At 46.7% G+C, this 27,416-nt stretch overlaps 1 protein-coding gene and 1 long non-coding RNA gene across 17 annotated transcripts in view; one reads left to right on the top strand and one right to left on the bottom strand.

The window, feature by feature from the left end:
* The window catches only part of RBFOX1 (RNA binding fox-1 homolog 1), a 2,444,696-nt gene that overhangs the window by 375,167 nt on the left and 2,042,113 nt on the right, over window positions 1–27,416 (bottom strand). The gene's annotated exons all lie outside the window — the stretch shown is intronic.
* On the top strand, window positions 2,890–14,920 carry LOC133238206 (uncharacterized). The gene is made up of 3 exons (XR_009733463.1): window positions 2,890–3,018; window positions 11,981–12,122; window positions 12,224–14,920. It is a non-coding gene; the product is annotated as an uncharacterized LOC133238206 (long non-coding RNA).

The raw sequence follows: 27,416 nt of genomic DNA, 5'->3' as shown, positions 1-27,416 counted from the left end.
GACAGTTTGTGCATCTCCGATGAGATGACAACAGATGCATAATTTATTTTCTGGAGTGAGTTATGAAAGTTAATCAATAAGAAGTGGAAGTCTTATAAATTATCTATCGAAGATCAGCCTATTAAATGTTCGACTTAGACGAGGCTGCTCTGAGTCGAGGTCTCAGACTGTGCTATTTATTAGCCTGCATGCAAGATAATGTGATTCTCCAGCGGATGGAGGCAGACCTTGCTATTAAGACAGAGACAGTAAAAAATAAAAATGAAATGTGTTTTGCTACGACAGCAAATCCTGCTCTCATGATTGCCAGGAAAAAAATTAATAAATAAATATGGAAATAAATGGGAATCAAAAGTAGGCTGAGAAAACATCTCTCTCCATGAATAGAGTAGAAAGCTTACAGCAGAGTAGAAAGCTAATGGGCAAGAATATATATATGTTGTTAAAGGTAAAAGTGGTGTTACCATATTAAAAAAATATACTTTTTTAAAGACCAAAAAAAAAACCCAAGCAAATAGAAAACTAAGAGGGTGCGGCAGAAGTTGCATTGGCAAGCTCCCTCAAATTCATCTCAAAACCAAGCTGTTAAAGCACCACCCTGCATGGGAAGCATCTCCAAGGGCCTGTTCTATCAGGCTGCCTGTTGAAACAAGATGAGCGCCTTTTACATCCCCAGGACTGCACACAAGTCCTGGGCAAGAGACAGAAAGTGGTGCCAGGATGGTTCCAAACCCAGGAACATCGTTCAAAGACTGCCAGGCACATTTAGGGGTCAGGTTACAAGGCAGAACAAGGTAGGTCATGATGAAGAGAGAGCCATGTGGCTGGACTTCCTGCCCTCCCTTCGTGGGAATCAGGAGATTTGCAGGGGACATGGGCCACAGAGAATGAGAAAAACCAAGATGGCCCTGCCTGTGACATCTCTGCCCACCACCATCCTGTGCTCTCTCAGTACACAGATATTGTCATAGCAGTGGATTGCTATTAAGTGGATAAATAATTGGAGGGACATATTCCACATTGTAACTGATCAGAATGCGCGGATCCATGCATTGGGGTGTTGGGGGTTGAGACACACACCTTGGTGGGGGCTCTTCAGACCTTGCTTCTTCACCTTTCAAACCAAGGAGACACTTCACTTGGACTGTCTTTACCCAAGTAAACACCCTTATACTGAAAGGCAATAGCTTTCGGCCTTGACCTCATTTTGCCTGCGGCTGAATGCCTTTGGCTGTCAGCAGCCAGGAGCCTGAGCGAAGCAGGTGGAGGGAGGTGTAAATGACCCTGAAGGTTGAGAGGAAAAGAAATTATCACCCGACAGATTGGCAAAAATGTAAAAGATTGATGATGTCCAGTTTGGGCACTGCCGCAGGGAAGTTGGTCTCTCACACAGTCTTTGAGGATGGAAGAATTGGCAGAGCCACTTTCTGGTTTTCTGGAGGGCATCGGGCAGCATTGATCAGCAGGTCAAGTGTGCAAACCCTCAGAACCAGCAAACTCAATTCTAGGCTGCTACCCTAAGCGTGTCTTCACACCAGCGCACAAACACAGATGTGCATGGGCATTTACACAGCAGCATCATTGTAAGAGGCAAAGAAAATCAGAAGTTACAAAAATGTGTAAAAAGGGGATAATGGCTAAACAAATTGTTGTTGTCAGTCGTTAAGTTGTACCCGACTCTTTGCAACCCCATGAACTGCAGCACACCAGGCTTCCCTGTCCTTCACTGTCTCCCTGAATTTGGTCAAACTTATGCCCATTGAATTGGTGATGCCATCCAACCATCTCATCCTCTGTCACCTCCTTCTTCTCCTCTTGCCCTCAATCTTTCCCAGCATCAGGTGCCAAAGTACTGTGGTACCACCGTACCTGGGATTTCGTGTAGTCCCTCACAATGAACAGGGTAGACCAATACGTACTCACACAGGAAGATGGCCAGAATGTGTTTTTAGGGGAATAAGATCAAGTTGTGGGGACTTCCCTGGTGGTCCAGTGATCAAGATTCCACCTTCCAATGTAGGGGATGCAGGTTGGATCCCTGATCAAGGAACTAAGATCCTACCTGCTTACCACAACTAGGGAGAAGTCTGCATGCTGTAACTAGAGGAGCCTGCACACCGCGATGAAAGAGCCTGCGTGCCACCACCAAGACCCGACGCAGCCAAAGAAGTAAATAAATATCTTAAAAAATAAATCAAGTTGCAGAATAATGTGAGTGGAGCGATCCCATTTACCTAAAACATGAATTGTGTCCAGTACACATGGCTATACGTGTCACTACCTGGAAAAGGTATGGGAGGACTTCAAACTAACCAACTCTCCACACTGTCCATGGGCATCACCTCTTGGGGAGGAGACAGGAGAAGAGGGAAGATCTGGCAGGCAGACTCAGTGTTTTACTCTGCTTTCTTGTTTATTTCTTGAAACTCTTCTAGGATAAACATTGCCATTGCATTGCAATTTGCAAAGGAAAAGGGCTGAGAGACCTTGAAAGACTCCTAGACGGGCCCAGGAAGGGAATTTGTGCCTCAGTGAGGGGCTCCGAGCCCTGGGAGAGGTAGATGAAAAGGGTGGCGCAGACAGGACCTTGGCTCTGCAACTTTGAACAAGTGACTTCACTTCTCGGAAGCTCAGTTTTCTCATCCGTGAAGCTGGGATAATGACAGTGCCTGCCTGTGAGAATTTTCGTGAGGAATAACTCAGATAATGCCTGGTAAATGCTTGGCACACCACCGGGCACAGAGCAAGTGTAAATTATTAATTTGGTTATAATGGCATTATCCGTGTCTCAACTCCCACATCTGCTGAAAGGAGGGAAAGGCAAAGGAGAAAAATGAAGCCAAACATCGCAATGGAACTAATGCAATCTTCTAAAGCTGTGATGGCCTACGGAACTTTAAGGAATGGAAGATGTGTTCTATTTCATGTTGTCCAATCCAATAAACACCAACCACACGTGGCTACTGAGTGCTGGACACACCAGTGATGTGACCTGACTTTGAATTCAAATATTTACAGGTAATGAGTGGCTCTTATACTCCACAGTGAGTTTCTAGGAAATTTTAGTTTCCCAGCTAAAATATCTTTATTCTCTCCTGATCATCAGGTACAAAAGTTTGGCACGGGCAATCACAGAACCTAAAATCTTGTGAGATCCTAAGCACTTTGTCTCACTTGTGGGAGAACAGATGGGTTTAGAAGGATTTAGAAGGCCATTGCCTTTTCAATGTCATTCAGTTTTTCTGGTCGCTTGAAGAAAAAGTTTCTGTTTGTGATGTCCTGCTTTTAACACCATTTACTCTACACTTTCTTCTTCTTTTCAAAGAGAACTTTTGCTATCGTATTGGAGTACGTTGTTGTTCAGTCGCTAAGTTGTGTCCAGCTCTTCGTGGTCCCATGGACTGCAGGCATGCCAGGCCTCCCTGCCCTTCACTACCTACCAGAGTTTGCTCACACTCATGACCGCTGAGTCGGTAACGCCATCCAACCATCTCATCCTCTGCCACCCTCTTCTCCTCTTGCCCTCAATCTTTCCCTGCATCGGGGTCTTTTCCAATGTATTGGACTATAGCTGGATTAATAATGCTGTGACAGTTTTAGGTGAACAGCAAAGGGATTCAGCCATACATATACATGGATCCATTCTCCCCAAACTCCCCTCCCATCAGGGCTGCCAGATAACATTGAGCAGAGTTCCCTGTGCCATACAGCAGGGCCTTGTTGGCTGTCCATTTTAAATACAACAGTGTGTGCATGTCCATCCCAAATTCCCTAACTATCCCTTCCCTTCATCGAACACTTTCAAGTCTCTCTTTTTTCCTAGGAGAGAACGTGCATCAGATGCCACAAATGCCTTCGGCAAACACAAGTAATTGAGGATTTGATCACACTGTTTTGTTTTCAGTGCATTTTTGAATTGAGATAGAATTCACATACCATAAAATATACTCTTTGAAAGTGTACAATTCACTGTTTTTTTAATATAGTTATAAAGTTTTGCAACTATTACCAGTGTCTAATTTCAGACCATCTTCACCCCACCCCCAAGAAACCCTGTATATACTAGCTGTCAGTCATTTCCCTGACCTCCTCCCCCAGACTCTGGCTACCAGTAATCTAGTTTCTGTCTCCATAGACTTGTTTATTCTGAACATTTCCTATAAATGAAATCATACAACATGTGATCTTTTGTGTCTTCTTTCAGTTAGAATAATATTTTCAAAGTTCATCCATGTTGCAACAGGTATTAGCATTTCCTTCCATTCCATGGCTGAATAACTTCCCAGTGTATGAAATATACCATCTCTATTTAGCCATTTATTACTTGATGGATATTTGGGCTATTTCTGTTGTTTGCCACTATGAACGGTGCTTCTGTAAATATCTGTGCACAAGATTATTTTGCTGGTATAGGAAAATTTCAGTTATCCTGTATACCTAGGAGTGCAGTTGCTAGGTCATATGGTAACCCTATATGTCATTTTGGAAAAAAACTACTAAACTGTCTTCCAAAGGGGCTTCAGAATTTTACATTTCCATCAGCAAAGCATGTAAGTTCCCATCTCTCCACATTCTTGCTGCTGCTACTGCTGCTGCTGCTAAGTCCCTTCAGTCGTGTCCGACTCTGTGCGACCCCATAGACGGCAGCCCACCAGGCTCCTCCATCCCTGGGATTCTCCAGGCAAGAACACTGGAGTGGGTTGCCATTTCCTTCTCCAATGCATGAAAGAAAGTGCAAAGTGAAAGTGAAGTCGCTCAGTCCTGTTTGACTCTTAGTGACCCCATGGACTGCAGCCTACCAGGCTCCTCCGTCCATGAGATTTTCCAGGCAAGAGTACTGGAGTGGGGTGCCATCGCCTTCTCCAACATTCTTGCTAACACTTGTTATTACCAACCATTCTTGTTGCTGTTCAATCGCTAAGTCATGTCCCACTCTTGGTGACCCCATGAACTGCAGCAGGCCAGGCTCCTCTCTCCTCCCCTATCTTCCATAGTTTGCTCAAATTCACCTCCACTGAGTCAGTGATGCTATCTAACCATCTCATCCTCTGTCATCCCCTTTTCCTCCTGCCTTCAATCTTTCCCAGCATCAGGGTCTTTTCTAATGAGTCAGCTCTTCACATCAGGTGGCCAAAGCATTGGAGCTGGAGCTTCAGCTTCAGCAAGAGTCCTTCCAATGAATATTCAGGGTTGATTTCCTTTAGGATTGACTGCTTTGATCTTGCAGTCCAAGGGACTCTCAAGAGTCTTCTCCAGCACCACAGTCCAAAAGCATCAATTCTTGGGCGCTCAGCCTTCTTAATGGTTGAACTTTCACATCCGTACATGACTACTGAAAAAACCATAACTTTGACTATAGGGACCTTTATTGGCATGTGATGTCTCTGCTTTTTACCATTTTAGTTGGTACCATCAATGTATGTTTAGCACATACCACTTATTTATACATAGTGAAGGTGAATATTGGTTGGAAGTTGAGGTGGTCCTTCTGTGAATTATTTTACATTAGTTATGAAAGCTAAATCAATTGAAGTAAAAGTATGTAGTAGTACTTGTGTTACAAACCATTTGAATGTCTGAAGTTTAGGAACTATAGTCAAAGACAAGGCTCTGGCTTCCCCTTTTGGGGGGTCCATGCATAGATCTGACATCTGAAATGATGTACAAAAGCACCGTGTATACATCTGTGTACTCACACTCAGATGTGTGTGTGCCTGGGTTTCAAACTTCTGCTTTGACCTTCTCCTTCACTTTACATACAGAAATGAGAAACAGAGAAGCCAGGGGCCCAAACAACCAGGGGCAGATCTGGACCAAGTAGTGCAGTCTTCAGAGCTCCTGCATCAGGGTCTTTCTAGAACCGCCATGGAAAATGCAGAAGCATCACTCAGCCAGTTTTTGCAGGTGGAACCACAACCACTCTTTGACTGGAGAAAGACCATGACTTCTGGCCTTCTTGGTCATTCTGTTCTCATCTTACCTTTCTTTGGAATTTGGACACCAAGAACTTTGGAAGAGCAGAACAGACCAGACAACAGAGGTGGAGAATCTGAAGCAAAACTTGGTGGGAAGATGGATCTCTGTCCATTTTACTGTTCCCCAGCTGATGTGTACGAGACTCTGTGTCCTGATCTTTTGAATTAAAATGCTGACTCAAGGGTTAATGGCTCAGTGGTAAGGAATCTGCCTGCCAATGCAGGAGACATGGGTTTGATCCCTGGGTCGGCAAGAAAATGGCAACCCATTCCAGTATTCTTGCCTGGGAAATCCCATGGATTAGAGAAGCCTGGAGGGCTACAGTCCAGGGGATCCCAAAGAATTAGACATGACTTAGTGACTAAACAAAAGCCAATGATGGGAAACGTGAAGATGCAAAAATGAAGACTAGCTGTTGAGCTAAGGAACTGGTAACAATTTAAACTATAATTCTGCCCCTTAGCAGAATCACTGAACTCCCAGTTCCCTGAAAGCTACAGATAAAGACCTGGCACGCATTTCTGAGTTGTTTTGTAGGAAGCAGATCCCCTCCAGATGGAAACTGCTGACCACAAGAACACAGACCCTAGACTGGTTGCAAGCAGAAGGCTGATGATGCTTGAAACTTCACCTTGATGCCAACCAATCCAAGAAATGTCCACAGGCTGATCACGCCCTGCTCAATGAACAAGATACAACTCCTCACTACTACCTCCAGGGTGGGTCACACAGTCTTAAGAGAATTAGCCCACTGTGGCCCCTTTAGCCTGCAGAGCAATAAAAGTTACTCTTTTCTACTTGATCCAAAACACTGTCTCTGCATTTCGGCACCGGTGAACAGGGGCCAAGTTTCAGCAACACTACTGCTCAACAGCTGACAGTCTCTTGTGAAAGAGAATGGCCAGCTATTCCTAAAGAGGACACACAACCACATCCAGGATGGGATGAGGCAAGCTCAGGCTCCTCCTACACAGCCCCAGAGTGAGGGGCCAGTCCTCTCTGCTCTGTTTGGGGACAGGTGAAAGATTTAGGTAACACGGTATTGCAGTATCCAGTTGACCGCCTCTGAAAGGCTGGATGACTTTCCCCCCCAGAAGCCACAAAGCCACAGAGCCATGGCTATCTCTGCTGCAGAGATTCTTAAGGATGATTCTGTCATGGGGTATTATGACAACCAATTAGATGTTTAAAATCCCTCCATGGCAAGACCATATGCTCCTAGTCTGACACACAGTTGGAGGGGAGATTTTTCAGGCACCCCAATTAAAAACCTATGCCCACACATCACTCGGAAGGAACCCCTGTTTCCTGCTCAGCGCCAGAGAGAGGTGACAAAATCACTAGTGAGGGTCACGATGAGCTTTTCATGGGACTGGAAACTCCTCGGCAGTGGATCAGAAGGGACAGCTGCTGACAGCTGAACATTTCCTGCCTGGGTCTCAAGATCAAGGGACGGAATGTGCGTTTCCATGGCACTCCCAGAAACAGGTGGCTCCCACAGTCTGGAAAAGCACATTCCCCGGCTCCTGCAATTTCAGCTGCACCCATGGCCACGTGCATTTCAGGCCCGGAAGAGGGCAGTATCAAGTGTCCCCAAGACAAACCCAGGAAGTGCAGAAAAGCCAAGGCGTGAGCCTACAGAAGGAGGATCTCAAGACATGGCAGTGGAGATACGGTAACCCCTCTCCCTTCCCCATCGTTAACTCTTCCTTCCTACATCATTTCCTTCATAGCACTTACTCCACCCGGAATTAGTCAGTTCCTGCACTGTGCTAGCTGTTCTGCTCTTTGTTTTATCTCGTTCCCCCATGAGACTGTGAACTGGGCTTAGGAAGGGACCATACCCGACTCCTTGGGCTTCTTGTTCTTGTCTAGTCGCTAAGTCACGTCCAACTCTTTGCAACACCATGGACTTAGTCTGCCAGGCTCCTTTGTCCAATGGGGCTTTTCCAGGCAAGAATACTGCAGTGGGTTGCCATTTCCTCCTCCAGAGGAATCTTCCAGACCCAGGGATTGAACTCACGTCTCCTGCATTGGCAGGTGGATTCTTTACCACTGAGTTACCAGGGAAGCCCAATACGTTGGGCCTCTTTATGCTAACATCCAGCATGGCCTATTACATGGAGCAAGTGCTCAATAAGTGTCTAAAGAGTTCTCAACGGAATCAATGAACCAGTCACGCATCCTAATCTTTTCTGCTGCTCTCTGACACACGAACGTTTCATTATGTTTTGGATGAGTAAACTTAGACTCAGAGACACAAAATAATCTATTCCAGATAGAATCTAGGAAGGGATACAGCTGGTTCTGGAATCCAGTTCTGTCTGAATCCAGACTCTCAAATTGTTCCTGTTGTCACAAATGACACAGGTGAGACATCTAGCCCCAAGGTGCCTTCCCTACTTCTGCTGAAATAAAAGAAAGGGAAAATCACGCAGCCCCAAGAGAGAATTGGGACTTCTCCAGTGGCTCAGCAGTGAAGAATCCACCTGCCAATGAAGGAGATGCGTGGGTTTGATCCCTGGGTCAGGAAGATCCCCTGGTGGAAGAAACGGTAACCCACTCCAGTATTCTTGCCTGGAAAATTCCATGGACCAAGGAGCCTGGTGGGCTACAGTCCATGTGGTTGAAAAGAGTCAGACATGACTGAGCATGCATGCGTGCAAGACAGAACTGTCCTGTGATGGAAAAATCCATTCCATGGGCATGTGGGTCAACAGATGCGGCTCACAGCTTTGGTACAGCAAGACTGAATAACACACCAAGACTGATCTCCCACGCTGAAGCAGGTCTGCTTATAGCCCTTAGATGCATAGCCCTGGGGTCATTAACAATTAAACATATGTGCTGCAATCCCCTGCAGCAGCAGGAGCCACCAGACCCGTAGACACACTTCCATAAGTCCCAGTCATCTCCATAAGCATTGTGATTCCCTGTTCTACCCCACCCCCTGAAAACTGGCCTTCCTTTCTGGTCAGAATTCTCTAGTCAAAGGAAATGAAAGACGAACAGTATGGAGGTTCCTTAAAAAGCTAAAAATAGAGCAATCATATGATCCTGCAATTCCACTCATGGGCATACATCTGTGTAAAACCGAAATTCAAAAAACTATCTGCACCTCAATGTTTACCGTAGAACTATTTACAAGAGCCAAGACAAGGATCAACCTTAACATCCATCAACAGATAGATGGACAAAGATGATATATATACACACACTAGCATACTACTCAACCATACAAAGAATAAAATAATGCCATTTGCAGCAACATGGACGGACTCAGAGATTATTATACTAAGTGAAGTGAGCCAGGCAGAGACACACAGACATCATATGATTGTGTTCATCCGTGGAATCTTAAAAAGAATGATAAAAAATGAACCTACATACAGCACAGAAGTAGAACCACACACATAGAAAACAAACATGGCTACCAAGAGGAAAGGGGGGGTAAGGATAAAGTAGGAGTTCGGAATTAACATATAAAAACTACTATATAGTTTGTAGTAGTTTGCATTCTTCAGTTCATGGGGTCTTAGAGGGTTGGATGCAACTTAGCGACTGAACAACAACAACAATATATAAAATAAATAACCAACAGGGACCTACTATATACCACAGGGAACTATACTCAGCATTTTGTAATAATCCTGTGAGGGAAGAGAATCTGGAAATATATATATATATACATATGTATGTATAACTGAATCGCTTTGCTATACTCCTGGAAATAGCACAATGTTGTGAATTAACTATACTTAAGTCAGAAAAAAATAAATTTAAAAAGTGGAAAAGATGAAGGTGGGAGAAACGGTGGCCTGAGGAATAGACACCCATTTGTCAACCGTGGCTGTCATGCTGTTGGCGTCTCCACTTGAGTGCACACGGGCTGTCCTCCCTGGCTCCCATCTTGTCTCCCGAAAGACCATCTGTCCATCTCCCATCCAACTTCCAGAGGAATTCTGTAAAAATGTAAAACCAGACCACGGTGTTCCTCTACTTGAAACTCTCCAGGGGTTTTCCATCTCTCGTAGTCCAGAATCTAAACTCCTCTGGTGTCCCAGAAGGTTGCAGACTACACAGGTGACTTGATGCCTGCTTCGTACCCCTTCATCCACTGGGCCCCAGGCATACTGACCGACCTGTGAGCCGCACAACTGCCCACCTCATTCCCTCTTCAAGTTTCTGCGCGTTGCTTTTGCCTGAACTTGGTTCCCCGCACCAGGTCATCACACAGCTGGCCCCTAATGTCAATCAGATGTGAGCTCAAATTCCACACCTTCCCTCCTTCAACCATCCAAAATAGCCCTCTATCACATAACCTGTCTTATGTTATATGATATCTGATCGCTCTCACATAATCTGTCTTATTTTCTTCCTAGCACGTAACGCCATTTTATGTTCTCCTGCTCACTGCCTGTTTCTCCCTATTAAGTCTAAGTGATCTTATTCACCCCTGTAAACCTGTTGTCATGCACACACTGCAGTTCAACAGATATTTACTAAGTTAACGAACACACACAGAAACCACTGGAGAGCAATCTGACTTCCCAAACCAACTACTTTTTTCAACCTCTGAAATGCACATAATATGTCATCACCCTCACTTTGATTTTGAGGGTCAGTTACAGAGATGGACAGGGAAGAACATTCCCAGGTAAGCGATTGATGGAGAAAAAGGTCTGCACTTCGTGTGCACCTTCTAACAAGGGCTTATCTCATCCCAACACCATGGGCAAGCCCGGTGTGAGAATTCTTTCTGCAAACTATAATGGGAAGATGTTATACTTTTAGGATGTAAGGGAATTAGCAGACAGACTTAGTCTTTTAAGACTGAAAGCAAGATCATTATAATGGAAATTCAATCTCGTGTCTCAAACATACATTTGGTTTGTAAAAGAAATACTCAGACAGGAGTGATGAGAACTGACAAATCTCTGTCTCCAGTCTCAGCTCCTGGGAGAAGGCTGCCCACGAAGACAGTCTGATGTCTTAAGCAGCTTAGTAGTTTTGAACCCAAGTTATAGTTCTAAAATGAGCATGGACTTTGGCCAGGTGCTCAGAGAGACTTTTGTATTCCACGAGTCTCAAGGACACTCTTGCCTTCCTGATGGTGATGGAATTTTCTTTGCTCAAAGGGAAGCATATCTTTAAGTGTCTCCATTTCATGGAACTCAGAAGGAACCCTAGAAAGAGACACCTCCGCTTGGCTGGAGCCAGCCCACCTGTGCCTCTTTCTCTCCTGGAATTCTCTAAACCCTGGCCGATTCCTCTCCTTTAGCCCAAACTACCTCCTCCCCTCTGACTTAAGGACCATAATTTTCAGATCATTCATTTACTAGGATCCCCAGCTAGTAAATGTCATGGGTGAAGGCAAAGAAAAGAACACAGGATATTCACTTAGGATGCCATCCTAGTTTTTACGCCCCTAACAGAAAAGACATTCCTAAGTTGAAAAAAAAAAAAAAGATTCTATTTTTTAAAGCTTCTTTTTAGGGGAAAAAAAAAAGCACTAGCTGCAAGTGATACAAATGTTTATGTGTAAGATAAGGGTATGAGAACTTTTTTTGGAAGAGAATATGTGTATAGAGTTTCCCAGGGAGTACAGTGCTAAAGAATCTGCCTGTAATAACAGGAGACACAAGAGACATGGGTTTGATCTCAGGGGTCAGGAAAATGCCCCGGAGAAGTAAATGGCAACCTACGCCAGTATTCTTGCCTGGGAAATCCCATGGACAGATGGGCCTGGCGGGCTACAGTCCATGGAGTCACGAAGGGTTGGAGGTGACGGAGCAGATGGACAAACGTGTATAGAAAAAAAAGTGGTTTGAAGTGATTGTTTTTGGGTGGTGAATTACAATGTCTGCGTGTATGTGGTGTGTGTGTGCGAGTGAGTATGTGTGTGCTTCTCTTTGCCCCAACTTGCTTAGCATTTATCCTGAATTAATTTCATAATTAGAAAATTAGGTGACAATTATTTTTTAATGAATCTGCTTTTGGAAAGGGGCCCAAGAAGGATGCCACAGGGTTAAATCAAAGCGCAAACCAATCCGCCGCTTGCTGAGACTGGCACCAAGGTGTGACGTGCTGCCTGAAGGCAGACAGATGTGCGTGAAAAACCCGAGGAGGACTGGACGCAGCCACAGGTGAGGACAGCTGAAGGCTATCCCAAACCCTGTGAGACCCATCTCTTGAGAAGGCTCCTGGCTTTCAAGTCTAAACCCACCTCCGTTTCCTTTTGTTTCAGTACTGGCTCCAAGTACCTGGGGTCTGGGAGGTACCTAGCTCATCGATTCAAAGATGGAGACAGATTCCGAGCTGGATCTGAGACAGGCTGGAACCCGGGACCCTTGGCTGCAGTGTGTGTACCTGGACAAACGTCTCCTCAGGCCACAAAATACAAAGAAACTCTAAGGGACCAAAAATAACTGTGCGCATGTGCAGATGGGGCAAATTCAGGACAACAGATAGAAAAACACACACACATTCAAACAAAAAGATACAAATAATATTTCTGAAGAGCCCGAAACAAAAGCCAAGGGTTTGGGAGCAAAAGCAGGATACTGCCCTGGCCCATGCACTCAACACCACCAAAGCGGTGGGCAAACCACATAAGCCACTCTCCCTGCCCGACCTTTGGACACGCCCCTCCATGCACCTCATATTAGGAACCAGCTTGCCCCTCCTCCGGGAGCGAACAAGGGAATCTGTGACTTGCTTTAGCTCTCTCCTAACGCAGTCGTGGACTGCCAAGCAGACATGGGTTCTACCCCTGGGTCGGGAAGATCTCCTGGAGAAAGAAATGGCAATCCACTCCAGTATTCTTGCCTGAGAAATCCCAAGGACAGAGGAGCCTGGTGGGCTACCGACCTGGGGGTTGCAAAAGAGTCGGAAATGACTTGGCAACTAAACCACCACAACCACCACCACCACCGTAGCCAGGATTGGGTTCTTTTCCTTTCACCAAAGGGGATCTGAACAAAAACACCCACTTTCAAGAATCATGTTCGGTTTCTTGGCATTCAAAATGGTGGATCATCTGTCATCTTTCAACCCACAGAAAGCCAAACAGGCCTGAACTCATCTCTGATATCTGGGGTAGATCTGCGCACAGAGGCATGAATGAAGCGGAGGACCCCGGGCCACAGAGAGGCTGGGAACATACCACTGTGTGTCAGTTACAAGACCTCTAGGGAGTAAACCAAGATGGCCAAGGAGCATTCGCCTAGCGAGGGCCCAGGGAGGGGTAGTGGGGGTGGTACCCTGGATTGTTATTGGAAGTTTAGTGCCAGCACGTGGGGAAGTCGGGAAGCCAGGAAGCAGAGATGACTTTGGACACACACCTTGAGCATCCCCCCAGGAGAGGACTCTACAGAGTGGTATTCTTAGCGAGGCTCTGACCTTGCAAGAATCAGACACTAAAGAAAATATACATGCAGACAGCATCGCACACTCAAACCCCACCACTGTTTAGACAGAGAAGAATCCCATATGTTCCGCGTTACCCTCAGCAATGGGAGGCTTTTCATCCATCCCCAGGCCACCCCATCACCATGCAGCAGGTGGGAGCTTGGGTCCCTACAATGGAGACCAGACCGGGACTCAGCGGCCGATGACGGGCGGACCGTATGCTGCGTCAATGCGTGCAACACCTGCTCAGTGCCCCGCACAGATCTTAGACCCTCTGGCAGGCAGTACCCAGTCCCTGGGCTAAATCACAACGGGAGACGCCTGCCAACGCGCCAGGTGTGAAACAAGCTCCAGCTCTTTAGAGTCCTTACGCTCCCACCCAAATCCCCAGTAAGGGCTCCAGGCAAAGGCAGGGCTGCCTGCGTGGCCAGTCTCTACAAAGCGGGAGGAGTCGCCTTATTAAGACGGTCGGTGGACGGTCCCTGTCAATTTCACATCTCCTGTCAAAATTGCCCAGTGAGCAGGCACCTCAGTGTTCGCGCCTCTCGCCAGAACAAATGCAGAGCTGTTGAAGGGAGAAATAACACACCAGCACAATAACAATAGGAGACGCCGCTTGCAAGCTGTCCCTGGCCCCCGGAGGGACTGACATGTTTGACAGAGAATGTGTGTCGCTAACACCGCTTGATGCGTGTTTAAAGGGAGAATGGAGAGTGTGTTTCGGGGAGGTTTAGACACTGAAAACCAAAAGGAAGGTCTTGTCAACAAAACCACAAGGACCCCGTCCCAGCAGTCCCCTCCTCGCCCTCTGTCACCCCCGACCTTCCGTTTTGATCTTCTCCCCGAGGAACGAGGCTTCCAGGGGGAACGAGACCTTTTGACCGAAAGCTGGCAGGCAGAGGGAGGAACTCTGATCAGAAATGACAGGAGCACAAAACCACGTTAGCCTTCTGCTCAGAAGAGGCTGTACAGGGCAGAGACAAGGCCAGAGGACGGGGAGATGACACCAGAGTCACAGAGCAGGGCAGGGTCCCGGCTGGCGTGGCTTGGGGCCCCCCGGCTGCAAGGGCAGAAACCCCAGGTCTGCCGTATTCCAATCCTGAGAGCCGCAGCAGGCATTTCACTTAGCTGAGCCTCAGCTTCCCTCTTTCCAGGATGGTCTCGAGCAGTAATAGAAATGTTCTGGTAGAAACATTCTATGCCAAGTAACCAATGCAGTGACTAGCAGCTGCAGCAATAGTAGAAATATTAAGGACAGGATTATTATCAGGTGAGTATATAAGATAATGAAGGCTTCCCAGGTGGCTCTGGGAAGAATCTGCCTGCTAATGCAGGAGATGTGGGTTCGATCCCTGGGTCAGGGAGAGCCCCTGGAGGAGGAAATGGCACTCCAGTATTCTTGCCTGAGAAATCCCATGGAGAGAGGAGCCTGGCAGGCTACAGTCCATGCGGTTGCAAAGAGATGGACATGAGTTAGTAACTAAACAACAACAACAACAAATATAATAGCTATAATAATGTAATTATATGTGTTCTATGGGGTTATACATTATATAAAAATTATATATTATATAATACATAATGATATATAATGACGTGTAACATTAATATATATTAATATATGTGATAATTTTATATTAAATGATGCACAATATTCTATATACTTATATTTCTCTTGAAGAAGTGAAGTGAAGTGAAGTCGCTTAGTCGTGTCTGACTCTTTACGACCCCATGGACTGTAGCCTACCACGCTCCTCTGTCCATGGGATTTTCCAGGCAAGAGTACTGGAGTGGGTTGCCATTTCCTTCTCTAGAGGATCTTCCCAACCCAGGGATTGAACCTGGGTCTCCCACATTGTAGGCAGACGCTTTAGCATCTGAGCCACCAGGGAAGTCCAATTTGTTACAATATTGCTTATGTTGTTTATGTCCTGGTTTCTGGGCTACGGGGCATATGGGATCTTAGCTCCCCGACCAGGGACGGAACCTGCACCCTCTGCATTGGAAGGTGAAGTGTTAACCACTGGACCAGCAGGGAAGTCCCATATTTCTCTTAGGTTTTATTATATAATCAATAATATATCACTGTGTGTATGGAATTCTAAGTCATTTCAGTCCTGTCCGACAGTCTATAGACTGTAGCCTGTCAAGCTCCTCTATCCGTGGGATTTGCCAGACAAGAACACTGCAGTGGGTTGCCATGCCCTCCTCTAGGGGATCTTCCTGATCTAGTATCAAACCCACGTCTCTCACAGTGTCCTGCACTGGTAGGCAGGTTTTTTACGACTGGTGGCACCTGGGAAGTCCTATGTCACTATACAATCATATTAAATAGTATAATCTAAAATCATTATGTAATTATGTGATAATTACATGTAATATGTATTTATACATGTATTATGTCTATGCATATTGTCAGACACAAACACAATCCATAGTATTACTAATTATATAATCCTTATTATATAATTATTTCCATTCTTTACTGAGCCCTTACTGTATACCAAGCACAATTAGAGTGCCTTACAAGTATTAACTCGTGCGATTCTCAACGGCAACTCTGGTGTGGTCCTCATCCAATACAGGAGGATCGTATACCATGGTTTCAGGTGCTTTTGATGTGTCCATTTTACAGATGGAAAAACTGTAGAACAGCATAGTTTTCCCCCAGCAGGCAAAGCTGAGATTCTAGCTCAGCAGTCTGCAGTCTGGCTCAAGAGCTCACACTCTTAGCTCATATATATTACACTACATATACATTTATATGGCTTCCCTGGTGGCTCAGATGGTAAAGAATCTGCCTGCAATGCGGGAGACTCGGGTTCGATCTCTGGGTTGGGAAGATCCCCTGGAGGAGGGAATAGCAACCCACTCTGATATTCGTGCCTGGAGAACCCCACAAACAGAGGAGACTGGCAGACTACAGTTCATGCGGTCGCAGAGTCGAACACGCCCAAGGGACTAACACACACATGCATTTATATATATGTGTGTGTGTGCGGGTATCTCAAACACTCAATATCGTCTCTCTTACACAGTTTGGTCGTGGTGGTGTTGCAGTGCCCTTGGAAATAAACTGGGTGATACATGCACTGAGTCCTTTGCAAGCACTAGGCGCTGGGTTATGAACTTTATACGCTTTGGTTCCTTTCACTGCCGTCCAACGAGGTGACTGCTGCCCAGAGACGTGATGATCCCTGCCTGAGGTCACACAGGGAGTAAGTAATGCCCAAGGTCACACAGCTGAAGGAAGGAGATGAACCAGGTCACCTGCCACAGATTCCACATCCTGACAGCACCCTGTCCACCTGCTTTTTCCTCTCCAAACCACAATGCTTCAGTCAGATGCTGTAGGTGAAATGCCTTACACATGGCCTGGTACGTAGTACACGCCTGAAAACAAGCAGCTGCTGTTGTTTTTATTGTAACTAAATGCGCAAAGCCCAGTAGGCATTTTCTTCCAAGAAAATGACGGAAGTATGAATTTATGACGCCGTCTGTTCAGAGGGCAGATCCAGGGCCCCTTTTAAACCCTAACAAAGCCCCTGCCTTGTCGGTCGACACCAGTTCCTGCATCCAGCCACACGTGGAAACCCGAGATTGCCTGGGAGGCACACAGTTCACTGGGTTCTGCTCCCTGCCTTCTGATGGAGACGATCTGGGGTTCAGAGTGGACACTTGCATGCTTAATGAACTTGCCCAGGTTCTGATGAGTCACAGGGTCAGCTGACCCCTGGGTACAAGAAGCCCTCTGAGTGACTCAGAGCTGCGTCTTTCCCTGAAGGCTTCTCACAAGCTGCCCGGTGCCAGTCGGCCGTCCTGTGCTCAAACATCTTCTCCACCACCGGGCACCAACAGATGGGAGCTATTCTTATTATTTAGCATTTATTAAGCGCCCACAGTGTGCCAGGAGCCGCATGGAACAGGGGTGTAGGTGGTCCCCAAGAGTCTGTCCCCAGAAGGCTGTGGCCACATGGAGGAGAGGGGACGAGCTTCTTTCTTCTCCTTCAAAGCCCACCCTCCCCCTCCTTCCACCCAGCCCCAGGTCCAGCCCCAGCTGTTCTACTAGAGCAAATGGACAAAGATTTGGGCCAGGTTTCCACAGGGCTGAAATCTGGCCCTCCTCCTGCCTGGGTGTCCAACGTGCAGGGCCCTGCGGGGCTGGTGGACACAAGGCTTTTGTGAGGCCCCCATTTCTTAGATTACAGGAAACAGCCTTCCTTCAGCCTCCAAGACCTGAGTTCCAATGGGCAGATTCAAACAGCTGTTAACTAGGGAAGGGAGCATGCCAGACCAGCGAGAAACAGTCAAGAGAAGCCTCGGGGCAGAGTCCCGCTTCCTCATCAAGGGATCTGTACAACAATATCTTTCAGTTGTTTTGCAGATACTGAAACCCCCTCCAGGTGGGAGAAGTTAACGGTTAATGATGATATGCCACCCACAGGCATGCAGACCCCAGACCAGTTAAACCTGAAGGTTGATAATGCTGACTATTACTTACCTTACCACCAACCACGAGCTGATCACACCCTCTTTTACTGTAAGACTTGTCACTGTCTCCCCCGAGCTGAGACACTTGGTTTCTAGGGCATGATTCCACTGCGCCCCCCTTAGCCTGGCAAAGTAATAAAGACCCCTTTTCTACTTCACCCAAAACTCCATCTTTGAGGTTTAATTCAACACCTGTGTACAGAGAAGCTGAGCTTTTGGCATCAGGTGTCTAGTAGTTCCAGTTCCCCAGGCTAACAGTTGAGAAAGTGGGAGGGGATATGTGTCTCATGCCCCCCAAAGCCATGGGCTAAGGCGTGGTGTATCCCTGATTGCACCGTGCTCTGTTCAGCTGCACCTAAAACCTATGCGTCTGGTTCACAGGAATCTCCATGGACAGCAGAAGGAGAGAGCTGCACACAGGCCACCCACCTCCAAACCGAGAGCATCTTCATATGCAAAGGAAACCGCAGCCACCCAGGATAGGATGAAAAAACCATGACAACAGCGACGCTGGCCAACTGCGATGGAGTTCGTACCATGAGCAGGTGCTGCTATGGCTGCTTCACAAACATTATCGCATCAAAGCCTCAGGGCTCCCTTGCGAAGTGGGTGTGACTGTCCCTGCCACCAAGCTGAGACAGTGGAAGCTCAGAGAGGTGAAACCCCCAGGACACAGGACCAAGGGCCAGCTCCAGTTCAGCCCTTGGCATTACGTCCTCTTGGCTGGATGACAAGGGCCCCAGGCGTGGTCATCTTTGAGTTCTTTTATTCCTGATATTGACTCCAGGAGGCAGAAGTCCATGGAATGTTACTCCCACTTTCTAGATGAGAAAGCGGAGGCTCTGAGAGGTCAGGCAGCTTTCCCAGAATCACCCAGAGAAGGTCATGGCCAGCCTCAGGTTTCCCTGGTCTAAGCTCCACACTCTCAATCCTCTGGTCTAAATCTTTAATTGTGCTGCCTCATGAAACGAGAAGAAATAGCTCTTCGGAGAGTGGTTGGTGAGAACACTGTGAGAAAGCACATGACAGCTGCCTCCGCGGTCGCTGAATCTCGCCCCCCTGTCTGAGAGCCAGTGCGGATTAGCGGGGGAACGAAAGGTAACGGCTGAGGGAAGACACCCTCTCCCAGGCCAGCAATGCACCGGACCCACCACGCTTCCTGGAGCCAGATGTAGGGTAGGTAAATCAAGAGAGCATGGTAAATCAACTATACGTCAATAAAATAAATAAAATTTTAAAAATTAAAAAAAAATCAGGCTTTGCAGAAGACCACGGACCCACAGAATATTGAGTTCATTGCTTCTGGACAGTATTCAGGGTTCAGTAGTTAATCAAGCGAAGGAGCTGGCTGCTTGAATGCTGGTGGGATGCAAGTGTGATGGATCTATCTTTAGATGGGAGAGAAACATAAATAGGGGCGAGTATCTCCATCCTAAGTCAGCCCGGGAAAGCACTTACCCAAAACAACCTTTCAAAGACAGGGAGGGGGGTTCCGCTTCACCATCAAAGGCTCAGATCGCGGAACACTAAAGCAGCAAAGTGGAGTGTGAAATCCAGAAGTCCCTCCAGCCCCGCCTGCCCCATGCCAGTGTATTATAAAAAGCATACTTGCTGATATAGTATGCCTTTAAAACGATCAGAATGACAGATGGCTGCGGCAGGAACACATCCTTTTTATAGGACTGCTATTAATCAGAAGAGATTGACAGTGTCCTTTTAATCTTTTAATTAAAAAAAAAAGCACACCTCTATACAGCTGAAGGGGGAAAGTTGCTGGCGTCTCCGAGCGCATTGAGACACCTGGAATGATGTGCAAGGTCCACATGATTTCAAACTTCGTAAAAGGAGGGCTTTAGTTTCCCTTTATTTCTAGATTTATTGACATTGGTATTGCTAATATAAAAAGAAGGTATGGCTTTGCATGATGTGGGTAACTCCTGTCTTGCCTCAATTATAAGTGTTACCTGTTGTCCTCGTCAGGCTATCTGTATGTTCCTAGATTGTGGTGGTTTCACTTGCAAAAGACTGGGGATGTCCCAAACATACTGTGGTGGGAGACACTACTGTAATTACTTTAGGTGGGAAAATACTGCATAAAATTGCCATATTTGCCTTTGATTCATCTGATCAGGTATGGAGAAGCAAGATACACTGGGTCATTGTGAATGTCTGGTAATTATGATCACTGGCAAAAAAAAAAAAAAAAAAGGTAACTGGATAAGTAAGATCAGAAACCCACTAATTTCTTCCCTGGTGGAGTACGGGCAAGGTTTGGGGGAGAAGAGACATGTTTAGACGTTTGTAATAGCTTGAACAATTGAGACAACTGTAATACCTCTCAAGGAATTGAGAACTTTGTTTTTCATCTGTTGAGCACCCAAATTGAGCTTCCCTGGTGGCTCAGTGGTAAAGAACCTGCCTGCCAATGTAGGGGGCTTCCCTGATAGCTCAGTTGGTAAAGAATCCCGCTGCGATGCAGGAGACCCCGGTTCGACTCCTGGGTAAGGAAGATCCGCTGAAGAAGGGATAGGCTACCCGCTCCAGTATTCTTGGGCTTCCCTTGTGGCTCAGCTGGTAAAGAATCTGCCTGCAACGTGGGAGACCCAGGTTCAATCCCTGGGTTGGGAAAATCGCCTGGAGAAGGGAAAGGCTGCCCACTTGTGCATTTGATCCTTGGGTCTGGAGGATCCCCTGGAGAAGGAAATGGTAACCTACTCCAGTATTCTTGCCTGGGCAATCCCAGGGACAGAGGTGTAGCAGGAAGGAAAGGGGCAGGGCACAACTTTTGAAAGAATGACATAGCCCAAGGATACAACGTAAATCAATTAGAATCAAATGGAACCAAGATGGCAGACAAGACTAGCCCCTGATCCTCAATCGGCAAGTGAAATGACCCATCCAGAGGTGCCATGACAGTTCCAAGGCACTGTTAAAAGACCAAGGAGTGGGGGGTAGCCCAAATCCTTGAACTCTCCATCCGTTCCCCAAAATAGTTGGAATAATCCTCCCACTCATTAGGTTAAGGTTAAGTCACTTTAGTCATGTTCGACTCTGTGCAACCCCATAGACAGCAGCCCACCAGGCTCCCCTGTCCCTGGGATTCTCCAGGCAAGAACACTGGGGTGGGTTGCATTTCCTTTCACTCATTCGCATATGAAATTACCCAGCCTATAAAAACTAACCACACCACATTTCGCAGCCACACTCACCCTCTGTGAAGGCACACACTCTGCCTGTGGAGTGTGTTTCTCTCTGAATCTGAATAAATCCATTTCTTACCTATAACTTTGTCTCTCACTGAATTCTTTCTGGGATGAGACATCAAGAACCTGAGCTTTATTAGGCCCTGAAACCAGGAAATGTGGGTTTTGGCTGGCTTCAAGTCCCAGTCACATGGGTTCAAGTCCCAATCTGAGGTAAACGGTTTCAGTGGGACCTGGCAGGCTACAGTCCATGGTATGGCAGAGTCAGACATGACTTAGACCTGCGTTTGATCCCTGGCTCGGGAAGATGCCCTGGAGAAGGAAATGGCAACCTACTCCAGCACTCTTGCCTGGAAAATCCCATGGACGGAGGAGCCTGGTAGGCTACAGTCCATGGGGTTGCAAAGAGTCGGACACAAGTAAGCGACTTCACTTTCACTTTGGCAACTCAACAACAAGAATGCCTAAACTGGATAAGTGAGCTCTGACTGCTCCTTCACTCCCTGCTTGGCTGGATCTAACCCCAGCTTCCAGCTTGACTCTGGAATTTTTGCAGTTGGGGAAGAGTTGGGGATGGGTTGGGGTGTCAGCCTGGAGTTTCTGGGGATCACTAAAATCCGGCTGGACCCAATGGGGCTCATGGGCACAAAAGCCCCTTTCCCTGAGTTCCAAAGGGCAGGTTGCTAGTCAGGGAAGAGAGAGGATGCAGGGACAAGGGAGGAACAGTCCAGAAACAATTGTGCAGCCTTGGGGGCAGTCCGAGATCCCCCTCAAGGGATACACGTAACAGTATCCTTGAGCTGTTTTGCAGATACTGAAACTCCCACCAAATGGAAAGATGTTAATGTCTGATAAAGCACTCTTCATTCCAGAGAGAAGGTCACTGTTAGGCCAGAAGATCTCTGGATTGAAGGAATGCAGCCTCTTCAGGCACTCTGATCCTCATCAGCAACCCCATCCGTGGACTAGAAGACTCCACACAGGGCTCACTGTACCCTCCCTCCAGGTCTGGACACACAGCCTTGAGAGCATTAGCCCACTGTGGCCTTCTTTGCCTGGCAAACAATAAAGCTATTCTTTTCTACTTCACCCAAAACTCTGCAAAAGTCGCTCAGTCATTTCCAACTCTTTGTAATCCCATGGACTATACAGTTCATGGAATTCTCCAGGCCAGAATACTGGAGTGGGTAGCCTTTCCCTTCTCCAGGGGATCTTCCCACCCAGGGATGGAACCCAGGTCTCCCACATTGCAGGCGGATTCTTTACCAGCTGAGCCACAAGGGAAGCCTAAGAATACTAGAGTGGGTAGCCTATCCCTTCACCAGAGGATCTTCCTGACCCAGGAATAGAACCAGGGTCTCCTGCATTACAGGCAGATTCACTTTCTTACAGGCAGATTCTTTACCAGCTGAGCTACCAACTCTGTGTCTGAGAGTTAATTCAGGGTTAGTGTACAGAGGCCAGAATTTACTTCACCGTCTTTGCCACCAGTTGGATGTGGTGCATTTGTGAATGAAGATCAAGTTCAGATAACTACTGTGGAGTCATGGGGTGACTTGACTTGAGTCATTGGAGCCTCTGAATTCAACTGTGCCTGAAGGTGGAGGTTTTCTGTTTCCCCTCTAAACAATTATGAATTAGATCTTGTCACTAAAAGATAAGAGTCCTGAGTAAATGCCTATCCTCTTTCAGAATAACACAGGATAAGAATTATGAGGTGGCCAGCCCATCCTGAAGTGTGGCTCAGACGGTAAAACATCTGTCTGCAATGAAGGAGACCCAGGTTCGATCCCTGGGTTGGGAAGATCCCCTGGAGAAGGAAATGGCAGCCCACTCCAGTATTCTTGCCTGGAAAATCCCATGGACGGCGTAGCCTAGTAGGCTACTGTCCATGGGGTCGCAAAGAGTCAGACACGACTGAGCGACTTTACTTTAGTCACTAAGTTGTGTCCAACTCTTGCAACCCCATGGACTGTAGTCCGCCAGGCTCTTTACCAATTGAGAACAAATATTATATATACATATAAATGGGCTTCTCAGGTGGTCCTAGGGGTAAAGTCTCTGCCTGCCAATGCAGGAGACACAGGTTTAATCCCTGGATCAGGAAGATCCCTTGGAGAAGGAAATGGCAAGATACTCAAGTATTCTTGCCCGGAAAATTCCATGGACAGAGAAGCCTGGTGGGGTACAGTCCATGGGGTTGCAAGAGTCGGACATGACTGAGTGACTAAGCACATACATATAAATGCCACCTTTTCCATATATTAGGATGTAAATTTTAGGTTGAAAAGAATCTTGTGTGTTTCCTATTCTGCCTCATCACCTATACCCACTTCTCACTCCACTTCTCACAGCCTGGCATACAGTAGGTGCTCAATAAGTAACTGTTGAACAAAGAGATGAATCCCACGTAAACTCACAACCACTCTTCAAGAGAGGTGTTCCTGTTTCCATTTTGTAGCTGAGAAAACAGCCTTGGAGAGGTTAATTGACAAGCTCAAGGCCACATGCTTAGTAAATGCCAGGGCCAATATATCAACACAGACCTGTTTGACTCCAAATTCTCTTTGCCGCCTCCCTGACTCTTTAATTTAGTCTGCTGTTGACACGGCCTGTTTGGCAGTACAGAAAAGTCACTCGGTGACTAAGATGGAGCAGCCACAAAGTAAATGACGCCACCAACACTCACATTATGCAGGCGGGCCTTCTGCTTTCTTTCCCAATCAGCAGATATTCCACACATGTAAATAACTCTGCAGGGCAGCAATATCAAGATCTGAAAATGGCTCCACCAGCCGCTGAGCAACACAAGCTTATTCCCTTCAGGTTTACACCAGTGCCTTGCACATTCCTCATACATCTCTCTACCTTTCTGCAGGGGCCAGTTACTTTTGGTCCACTGCTAAAACCAGAAGTTTGATAATTCTTGGTGTCACTGTGAGGGGACCCACTGACCAAACTAGGCCACTCTAACTAGGCCTGAGAGTAACCACTTGCATGAGTTACCTTCCAACAGGAAGTCCTGGTAAGGAACTTGGAACTAACATGCTACTACCAACCGGAAGAATTCGGCAAAGGTCAAAAGGAGAGAGGAGACTCCATATGTCCTACCAACCTCCCAGAATCCTCCTTGCCGGAATCCATCTTGGCTAAGTGATGCATGTACCAGCAGGAAGGACCCTGAGTCACAATGATTGGCCAGAAAATCCAGAGACTAACCCATCACCATAAAACCCAAGAATGCGAGCCACATGGCAGAGCAGTTCTCCTGGGTTTCCTTCCCCTGCAGCTCTCCACTTGGGCACCCCTTCTCCAAAAAGTCTCTGGCTTTGCCAGCAAGTGTGTCTCCTGGGATATTCATTTTCAAGTGTTAGACAAGAGGGTCCAGGGGGAGGGGGGGTGTTCCTTCTTCCTGTGACCTCACTACACAGGTGTATACAGATCTCTCATTAGATAAATCACCCAATTCAATGATGCTGATTTCTTCTTCAAAATCCAGAGCTGAGGGGTTTGCCTCTACCACTGCTACCCACGTCAGGGAGGCGGTCCTCATTTCTCTGCTGCCATCTAATTCTGTGGGGTACGGGTTGGAGAGCACAGCCTTCAGAGAGCTTACTGCTTCAGAGAGAAAGGATAGCAAATAGCGATCCGGACTCAAAATCCAGGGAATTCAACATTCACCTGCTGGATTCAGAGAAGGGCAGTAGAGAGCCCATTCCTGTGTGGGCACAGAGAGATTCGGGGTTCAGAAGCTCCATTTCTGAGCTCCATTTCTCCCAGCTCCTCTGGAGCCCTGTCTTTTGAGACCTAAATTTACGCAATGCCAAGACACACAGTGCCAATGGGTTGGGGAAGATACTGAAGCTCCGTCTTGATATGTCAACCCAAGCATCGTGAGCTCACCCACGTTCTCTGCTCTGATAGGAAGGGCTTTCTCCTCTGTTTGCCCAGAGAATGTCTGGTGATGCTCTACAGCCCGACTTGAATGCCACCTTTCCCCTCTGAGTGTATGCATGCTACATTGATTCAATCGTGTTTGACTCTTTGCTACCTGATGGACTGTAGCCGGCCAGGCTCCTCTATACTTGGGATTCTCCAGGCAAGAATACTGGAGTGGGTTTCCAGGCCCTTTTGTAGGGGACCTTCCTGACCCAGAGATTGAACCCGCATCTCTTGCATTTCCTGCATTGGTAGGCGGGTTCTTTACCTGGGAAACCCTCATTCCCCTCTGAACAACCCTCTTTCCTACTCCAAGAGGCATCCACCGTCTCCCTCTCCTATATCTCCATATACACCTCAACAGTGGATCTGTGACAAAGAACAAAGGTCTCAGTCCACCAGACATGGTCCACATCTCAGCTCTGGCACTGACAATCCTTGTGACCTTGGGCAAGTGACCTTTCTCTAAATGTCAGTTTCAGGTCCTCCATATGCAGAAAAGGCATCGTAATACATGACTGTGATTTCTCATCCAATACCCATGGGGTCACCTCTCTATCTTGAAATTCAGATTTGGGGAGATTTTTCTTTTTCAGAAAGGGAATCCATCAGAAACAGATTATGTAACTTTCTCAGCAGGGCCTGGGACAACACTCTGAAATCAAACACAGAAAAATTCCCGTAGCAAAATATATGAATATTCACACTGAGTGGGATAAAGACAGTCTATAAATAGCGGCACATCATTTCAGGTCAAGTTTTCTTCCGAGAGGCATTTTAGTGCCAACACTCCCCCCACCCCCCAAAAAAAGCTGATTTTCAGAGCTTTGGGAGATTTACAATTACAGATAATGGTGGGACAAACAGAACCCAACTTTCGGGTTATGGTAACCACCATTATCCACAGGTTTGCTCTCCCAGCTTTACCTGAGGGCAACCACAGCCTGAAGATATTAAACAGGAAATTCCAGAAGTAAACAATTCATACATTTTAAACTGTGTGTTGTTCGGGGTGGTCCAGTCCCATTCTGTCCTGTCCAGGATGTGGCCCATCCCTGTGTTCAGAAGATCTCACACAGTTAGTTGCTTAGTAACTATCTCAGGTATCAGATCAACTACCGAGTTATCGCGATGCTCGGGTGCAACTGATCCTTATTTTCCTGAATACCAGCCCCAAAGGACAAGAGTTAGTGATACTGGTAGTTCTGATGGAGAAGCCGTCAAGTGCTTCCTTGAAATGAAAACATTCTCAACCTAATAAGGAAGGCAACAAAACCATATGCTGAAATTGCTAAGATCTATGTTAAGAATGAATCTTCTCTGAGACACTTCAAGGAAGGAAAAAAAAAAAAGTGTGTGCTTTGTATAGTAAGATATCCAGAGCCACATTCACAACTTTTTATTGCAGTAAACTGTTATAATAGTTCTATTTTATTATTAATTATTAGTAGTCTCTGTGTCTAATTTATAAATTAAACTGGACTACATGTATGTACCCACTCCAGTGTTTTTGCCTGGAAAATTCCATGGACAGAGGACCTGGTAGGCTACAGTCCACAGGGCTGCAGAGAGTCAGACATGACTGAGTAACACACACACACACACACAGGTATGTGTGTACAGGGAAAAACACAATCCATCTTGGGTCCAGTACTATCTAAAGCATCCACTGGGGGTCTAGGCCATATCCCTGGGAAATGGAGCATTTCCTGCCCTGCCAGTAAACAAGGACGTCACAGACATCAGTGGCTGGTGACCCTGGGGGAAGGAGAAGAATGCCTGCCATCTAGCAGCCAGCAGACTGCAGCCACTCCCTACAGTGAGCCCTGAGGAAGCTCAGGATGTGAAAACACAGGCCCATGGCCCGAAGGCTGAGATGCTTATTAAAGGAATGATTTCAGTGAGCCTGGACTCTTGCATCTTCCTATAATAGAGAAGTGCTAAATTCCTTAACTTGGGATATCTGTTTTTCTTTCAATAAGAATAATCTCTTTGATGCTCAGACTACCTGCTCTTTGTTACAAAACTTCTATATAACCAGGCTCATCCCCTCACCTCCTTGGAGCAGTTTGCTTAGGCTTACTTGAGAGGCCCAGGCTTGAAGTCCTAAAACTTAGCTCTCAACTTTTAGGTTGCTGAATATTTTTTAAGTCAACATCCCCCACAGATAAGGGGGGGACAACTGCATTGTTAGGATAAATTGAGATAAAATATATAAGTATTTAGCACCATACCTGGTACACGCGTGCATACAAGTCACTTCACTCAAGTCCGACTCTTTGTGATCCCATCGACCATAGTCAGCCAAGCTCCTCTGCCCATGGGATTCTCCAGGCAAGAATCCTGGAGTGGGTTGCCAGGCCCTCCTCCAGGGGCTCTTCCTGATCCAGGGATCAA

This window comes from Bos javanicus, chromosome 25 (assembly GCF_032452875.1).
Source record: "Bos javanicus breed banteng chromosome 25, ARS-OSU_banteng_1.0, whole genome shotgun sequence".
NCBI classification, from domain to species: domain Eukaryota; kingdom Metazoa; phylum Chordata; class Mammalia; order Artiodactyla; family Bovidae; genus Bos; species Bos javanicus.
Note: the sequence above shows the minus strand (reverse complement) of the source record. Positions and strands in the feature narration are given on the sequence as shown.